Genomic DNA, 7,974 nt, shown 5'->3' with positions numbered 1-7,974 from the left:
CTCAATACGGGATACCTACTCTTTATTAGTATCATATCTGTAAATAATAAAGACACTCAAAAGAAAGACTTTATTTATTCAGATCTTAAGTTAATATAGATTTATTTAGGAACACTACTGTCTTCTATAGAAAAGAAATGTACAAGTCATCGAAAATGTAACCATAGGAGTCACATTTTACTAAATTTTCTCACTTCAAAAATCATAAAGCCAAGATTCATAAGTACCTGCAAAGAATAGTCTCATTCAGTTTGGGCACATGAGACTTTTTGAAACATTGACTAAGAATCATCCTATTAATACATAGGGATTTTGTTTTGGACAATGTTATGAGAGCTATTTTGGGAAATTGACAAAATCTAACTTGAAATGGCTAGCTTTACTAAATCAACTAAAAACAATAAGATGAAAATGACAAGGAGTCATGGGCTCGTCCGGGATTTGAACCCGGGACCTCCCGCACCCTAAGCGAGAATCATACCCCTAGACCAACGAGCCATTCAGAAGCAAAAATTTAAGTGCGTTTTTCGAATTTTTAAAAGCAAAAAGAAGTAATTATTTTAAAAATTTATTTCTCACAAAAAGAAACTTGTAAAGTATAGAAAATATTCCCTTTAACTAGACATTTTACAATGTAAACCCATTTCAATATTGCAATTTTATTATATATGATGCCTACAGTGTTTGGGTTTTTCTGGGGAATAATCAGAGTATCTATCACACTCTATGTGAGAAGTACGTTTTTAGAGCAATAAGCAACACAAGAGAACATGATTTAGCTGTGTTTTGTGTCAAAATGAGACTGTTCTTTAAATACACTCCAGGTCATCTACGTTGGAGAGATTTGTTTATCTGATATGGTTCCATATGGTTGATTTTCTTACGAAGTATGCACTTATGAAATTGTAAGTTTTTATAAATATAACATATTGTTGATGTTGAGATTTTTCTAAGCATTCACATCTGAAAATTTGAAAGCCAAGAATCACAGTACCTACAAAGTACCTACTCTTTATTAGTATCATATCTGTAAATAATAAAGACACTCAAAAGAAAGACTTTATTTATTCATATCTAAAGTTAATATAGATTTATTTAGGAACACTACTGTCTTCTATAGAAAAGAAATGTACAAGTCATCGAAAATGTAACCATAGGAGTCACATTTTACTAAATTTTCTCACTTCAAAAATCATAAAGCCAAGATTCATAAGTACCTGCAAAGAATAGTCTCATTCAGTTTGGGCACATGAGACTTTTTGAAACATTAACTTAGAATCATCCCATTAATATATAGGGATTTTGTTTTGGACAATGTTATGAGAGCTATTTTTGGAAATTGACAAAATCTAACTTCAAATGGCTAGCTTTACTGAATCAACTAAAAACAATAAGATGAAAATGACAAGGAGTCATGGGCTCATCCGGGATTTGAACCCGGGACCTCTCGCACCCTAAGCAAGAATCATACCCCTAGACCAACGAGCCATTCAGAAGCAAACATTTAGGTGCTTTTTTCGAATTTTTAAAAGCAAAAAGAAGTAATTATTTTAAAAATTTATTTCTCACAAAAAGAAACTTGTAAAGTATAGAAAATATTCCCTTTAACTAGACATTTTACAATGTAAACCCATTTCAATATTGCAATTTTATTATATATGATGCCTACAGTGTTTGGGTTTTTCTGGGGAATAATCAGAGTATCTATCACACTCTATGTGAGAAGTACGTTTTTAGAGCAATAAGCAACACAAGAGAACATGATTTAGCTGTGTTTTGTGTCAAAATGAGACTGTTCTTTAAATACACTCCAGGTCATCTACGTTGGAGAGATTTGTTTATCTGATATGGTTCCATATGGTTGATTTTCTTACGAAGTATGCACTTATGAAATTGTAAGTTTTTATAAATATAACATATTGTTGATGTTGAGATTTTTCTAAGCATTCACATCTGAAAATTTGAAAGCCAAGAATCACAGTACCTACAAAGTACCTACTCTTTATTAGTATCATATCTGTAAATAATAAAGACACTCAAAAGAAAGACTTTATTTATTCATATCTTAAGTTAATATAGATTTATTTAGGAACACTACTGTCTTCTATAGAAAAGAAATGTACAAGTCATCGAAAATGTAACCATAGGAGTCACATTTTACTAAATTTTCTCACTTCAAAAATCATAAAGCCAAGATTCATAAGTACCTGCAAAGAATAGTCTCATTCAGTTTGGGCACATGAGACTTTTTGAAACATTAACTAAGAATCATCCCATTAATATATAGGGATTTTGTTTTGGACAATGTTATGAGAGCTATTTTTGGAAATTGACAAAATCTAACTTCAAATGGCTAGCTTTACTGAATCAACTAAAAACAATAAGATGAAAATGACAAGGAGTCATGGGCTCATCCGGGATTTGAACCCAGGACCTCTCGCACCCTAAGCGAGAATCATACCCCTAGACCAACGAGCCATTCAGAAGCAAACATTTAGGTGCTTTTTTCGAATTTTTAAAAGCAAAAAGAAGTTATTATTTTAAAAATTTATTTCTCACAAAAAAAACTTGTAAAGTAGAGAAAATATTCCCTTTAACTAGACATTTTACAATGTTAACCCATTTCAATATTGCAATTTTATTATATATAATGCCTACAGTGTTTGGGTTTTTCTGGGGAATAATCAGAGAATCTATCACACTCTATGTGAGAAGTACGTTTTTAGAGCAATAAGCAACACAAGAGAACATGATTTAGCTGTGTTTTGTGTCAAAATGAGACTGTTCTTTAAATACACTCCAGGTCATCTACGTTGGAGAGATTTGTTTATCTAATATGGTTCCATATGGTTGATTTTCTTACAAAGTATGCACTTATGAAAGTGTAAGTTTTTATTAATATAACATATTGTTGATGTTGAGATTTTTCTAAGCATTCACATCTGAAAATTTGAAAGCCAAGAATCACAGTACCTACAAAGTACCTACTCTTTATTAGTATCATATCTGTAAATAATAAAGACACTCAAAAGAAAGACTTTATTTATTCATATCTTAAGTTAATATAGATTTATTTAGGAACACTACTGTCTTCTTTAGAAAAGAAATGTACAAGTCATCGAAAATGTAACCATAGGAGTCACATTTTACTAAATTTTCTCACTTCAAAAATCATAAAGCCAAGATTCATAAGTACCTGCAAAGAATAGTCTCATTCAGTTTGGGCACATGAGACTTTTTGAAACATTAACTAAGAATCATCCCATTAATATATAGGGATTTTGTTTTGGACAATGTTATGAGAGCTATTTTTGGAAATTGACAAAATCTAACTTCAAATGGCTAGCTTTACTGAATCAACTAAAAACAATAAGATGAAACTGACAAGGAGTCATGGGCTCATCCGGGATTTGAACCCGGGACCTCTCGCACCCTAAGCAAGAATCATACCCCTAGACCAACGAGCCATTCAGAAGCAAACATTTAGGTGCTTTTTTCGAATTTTTAAAAGCAAAAAGAAGTAATTATTTTAAAAATTTATTTCTCACAAAAAGAAACTTGTAAAGTATAGAAAATATTCCCTTTAACTAGACATTTTACAATGTAAACCCATTTCAATATTGCAATTTTATTATATATGATGCCTACAGTGTTTGGGTTTTTCTGGGGAATAATCAGAGTATCTATCACACTCTATGTGAGAAGTACGTTTTTAGAGCAATAAGCAACACAAGAGAACATGATTTAGCTGTGTTTTGTGTCAAAATGAGACTGTTCTTTAAATACACTCCAGGTCATCTACGTTGGAGAGATTTGTTTATCTGATATGGTTCCATATGGTTGATTTTCTTACGAAGTATGCACTTATGAAATTGTAAGTTTTTATAAATATAACATATTGTTGATGTTGAGATTTTTCTAAGCATTCACATCTGAAAATTTGAAAGCCAAGAATCACAGTACCTACAAAGTACCTACTCTTTATTAGTATCATATCTGTAAATAATAAAGACACTCAAAAGAAAGACTTTATTTATTCATATCTTAAGTTAATATAGATTTATTTAGGAACACTACTGTCTTCTATAGAAAAGAAATGTACAAGTCATCGAAAATGTAACCATAGGAGTCACATTTTACTAAATTTTCTCACTTCAAAAATCATAAAGCCAAGATTCATAAGTACCTGCAAAGAATAGTCTCATTCAGTTTGGGCACATGAGACTTTTTGAAACATTAACTAAGAATCATCCCATTAATATATAGGGATTTTGTTTTGGACAATGTTATGAGAGCTATTTTTGGAAATTGACAAAATCTAACTTCAAATGGCTAGCTTTACTGAATCAACTAAAAACAATAAGATGAAAATGACAAGGAGTCATGGGCTCATCCGGGATTTGAACCCAGGACCTCTCGCACCCTAAGTGAGAATCATACCCCTAGACCAACGAGCCATTCAGAAGCAAACATTTAGGTGCTTTTTTCGAATTTTTAAAAGCAAAAAGAAGTTATTATTTTAAAAATTTATTTCTCACAAAAAAGACTTGTAAAGTAGAGAAAATATTCCCTTTAACTAGACATTTTACAATGTTAACCCATTTCAATATTGCAATTTTATTATATATAATGCCTACAGTGTTTGGGTTTTTCTGGGGAATAATCAGAGAATCTATCACACTCTATGTGAGAAGTACGTTTTTAGAGCAATAAGCAACACAAGAGAACATGATTTAGCTGTGTTTTGTGTCAAAATGAGACTGTTCTTTAAATACACTCCAGGTCATCTACGTTGGAGAGATTTGTTTATCTAATATGGTTCCATATGGTTGATTTTCTTACAAAGTATGCACTTATGAAAGTGTAAGTTTTTATTAATATAACATATTGTTGATGTTGAGATTTTTCTAAGCATTCACATCTGAAAATTTGAAAGCCAAGAATCACAGTACCTACAAAGTACCTACTCTTTATTAGTATCATATCTGTAAATAATAAAGACACTCAAAAGAAAGACTTTATTTATTCATATCTTAAGTTAATATAGATTTATTTAGGAACACTACTGTCTTCTTTAGAAAAGAAATGTACAAGTCATTGAAAATATAACCATAGGAGTCACATTTTACTAAATTTACTCACTTGAAAATCATAAAGCCAAGGTTCATAAGTACCTGCAAAGAATAGTCTCATTCAGTTTGGGCACATGAGACTTTTTAAAACATTAACTAAGAATCATCCCATTAATACATAGGGATTTTGTTTTGGACAATGTTATGAGAGCTATTTTTAGAAATTGACAAAATCTAACTTCAAATGGCTAGCTTTACTGAATCAACTAAAAACAATAAGATGAAAATGACAAGGAGTCATGGGCTCGTCCGGGATTTGAACCCGGGACCTCTCGCACCCTAAGCGAGAATCATACCCCTAGACCAACAAGCCATTCAGAAGCAAAAATTTAAGTGCGTTTTTCGAATTTTTAAAAGCAAAAAGAAGTAATTATTTTAAAAATTTATTTCTCACAAAAAGAAACTTGTAAAGTAGAGAAAATATTCCCTTTAACTAGACATTTTACAATGTAAACCCATTTCAATATTGCAATTTTATTATATATGATGCCTACAGTGTTTGGGTTTTTCTGGGGAATAATCAGAGTATCTATCACACTCTATGTGAGAAGTACGTTTTTAGAGCAATAAGCAACACAAGAGAACATGATTTAGCTGTGTTTTGTGTCAAAATGAGACTGTTCTTTAAATACACTCCAGGTCATCTACGTTGGAGAGATTTGTTTATCTGATATGGTTCCATATGGTTGATTTTCTTACGAAGTATGCACTTATAAAATTGTAAGTTTTTATAAATATAACATATTGTTGATGTTGAGATTTTTCTAAGCATTCACATCTGAAAATTTGAAAGCCAAGAATCACAGTACCTACAAAGTACCTACTCTTTATTAGTATCATATCTGTAAATAATAAAGACACTCAAAAGAAAGACTTTATTTATTCATATCTTAAGTTAATATAGATTTATTTAGGAACACTACTGTCTTCTATAGAAAAGAAATGTACAAGTCATCGAAAATGTAACCATAGGAGTCACATTTTACTAAATTTTCTCACTTCAAAAATCATAAAGCCAAGATTCATAAGTACCTGCAAAGAATAGTCTCATTCAGTTTGGGCACATGAGACTTTTTGAAACATTGACTAAGAATCATCCTATTAATACATAGGGATTTTGTTTTGGACAATGTTATGAGAGCTATTTTGGGAAATTGACAAAATCTAACTTCAAATGGCTAGCTTTACTGAATCAACTAAAAACAATAAGATGAAAATGACAAGGAGTCATGGGCTCGTCCGGGATTTGAACCCGGGATCTCTTGCATCCTAAGCGAGAATCATACCCCTAGACCAACGAGTCATTCACAAGCAAAAATTTAAGTGCGTTTTTCGAATTTTTAAAAGCAAAAAGAAGTAATTATTTTAAAAATTTATTTCTCACAAAAAGAAACTTGTAAAGTAGAGAAAATATTCCCTTTAACTAGACATTTTACAATGTAAACCAATTTCAATATTGCAATTTTATTATATATGATGCCTACAGTGTTTGAGTTTTTCTGGGGAATAATCAGAGAATCTATCACACTCTATGTGAGAAGTACGTTTTTAGACCAATAAGCAACACAAGAGAACATGATTTAGCTGTGTTTTGTGTCAAAATGAGACTGTTCTTTAAATACACTCCAGGTCATCTACGTTGGAGAGATTTGTTTATCTGATATGGTTCCATATGGTTGATTTTCTTACGAAGTATGCACTTATGAAAGTGTAAGTTTTTATTAATATAACATATTGTTGATGTTGAGCTTTTTCTAAGCATTCACATCTGAAAATTTGAAAGCCAAGAATCACAGTACCTACAAAGTACCTACTCTTTATTAGTATCATATCTGTAAATAATAAAGACACTCAAAAGAAAGACTTTATTTATTCATATCTTAAGTTAATATAGATTTATTTAGGAACACTACTGTCTTCTATAGAAAAGAAATGTACAAGTCATCGAAAATGTAACCATAGGAGTCACATTTTACTAAATTTTCTCACTTCAAAAATCATAAAGCCAAGATTCATAAGTACCTGCAAAGAATAGTCTCATTCAGTTTGGGCACATGAGACTTTTTGAAACATTGACTAAGAATCATCCTATTAATACATAGGGATTTTGTTTTGGACAATGTTATGAGAGCTATTTTGGGAAATTGACAAAATCTAACTTCAAATGGCTAGCTTTACTGAATCAACTAAAAACAATAAGATGAAAATGACAAGGAGTCATGGGCTCATCTGGGATTTGAACCCGGGACCTCTCGCACCCTAAGCGAGAATCATACCCCTGGACCAACGAGCCATTCAGAAGCAAAAATTTAAGTGCGTTTTTCGAATTTTTAAAAGCAAAAAGAAGTAATTTTTTTAAAAATTTATTTCTCACAAAAAGAAACTTGTAAAGTATAGAAAAAATTCCCTTTAACTAGACATTTTACAATGTAAACCCATTTCAATATTGCAATTTTATTATATATGATGCCTACAGTGTTTGGGTTTTTCTGGGGAATAATCAGAGTATCTATCACACTCTATGTGAGAAGTACGTTTTTAGAGAAATAAGCAACACAAGAGAACATGATTTAGCTGTGTTTTCTGTCAAAATGAGACTGTTCTTTAAATACACTCCAGGTCATCTACGTTGGAGAGATTTGTTTATCTGATATGGTTCCATATGGTTAATTTTCTTAAGAAGTATGCACTTATGAAATTGTAAGTTTTTATTAATATAACATATTGTTGATGTTGAGATTTTTCTAAGCATTCACATCTGAAAATTTGAAAGCCAAGAATCACAGTACCTACAAAGTACCTACTCTTTATTAGTATCATATCTGTAAATAATAAAGACACT

At 31.1% G+C, this 7,974-nt stretch overlaps 5 non-coding genes across 5 annotated transcripts; all 5 read right to left on the bottom strand.

Moving 5' to 3' along the window:
* Positions 1 to 426: 426 nt before the first annotated feature.
* On the bottom strand, positions 427 to 498 carry TRNAP-AGG (transfer RNA proline (anticodon AGG)). Its single transcript has one exon. It is a non-coding gene; the product is annotated as a tRNA-Pro (tRNA).
* Positions 499 to 1,416: 918 nt separating this feature from the next.
* Positions 1,417 to 1,488, bottom strand: TRNAP-AGG (transfer RNA proline (anticodon AGG)). The gene has a single exon. It is a non-coding gene; the product is annotated as a tRNA-Pro (tRNA).
* Positions 1,489 to 2,406: 918 nt separating this feature from the next.
* Positions 2,407 to 2,478, bottom strand: TRNAP-AGG (transfer RNA proline (anticodon AGG)). The gene has a single exon. It is a non-coding gene; the product is annotated as a tRNA-Pro (tRNA).
* Positions 2,479 to 3,395: 917 nt separating this feature from the next.
* Positions 3,396 to 3,467, bottom strand: TRNAP-AGG (transfer RNA proline (anticodon AGG)). Its single transcript has one exon. It is a non-coding gene; the product is annotated as a tRNA-Pro (tRNA).
* A 1,906-nt stretch (positions 3,468 to 5,373) lies between these two features.
* TRNAP-AGG (transfer RNA proline (anticodon AGG)) lies at positions 5,374 to 5,445 on the bottom strand. The gene has a single exon. It is a non-coding gene; the product is annotated as a tRNA-Pro (tRNA).
* Positions 5,446 to 7,974: the final 2,529 nt, after the last annotated feature.

The sequence above is a fragment of the Mixophyes fleayi genome, unplaced genomic scaffold, assembly GCF_038048845.1.
Source record: "Mixophyes fleayi isolate aMixFle1 unplaced genomic scaffold, aMixFle1.hap1 Scaffold_28, whole genome shotgun sequence".
Lineage (NCBI taxonomy): Eukaryota > Metazoa > Chordata > Amphibia > Anura > Limnodynastidae > Mixophyes > Mixophyes fleayi.
The sequence above is the reverse complement of the archived record's forward strand: the minus strand, read 5'-3'. Positions and strand labels throughout refer to the sequence as shown.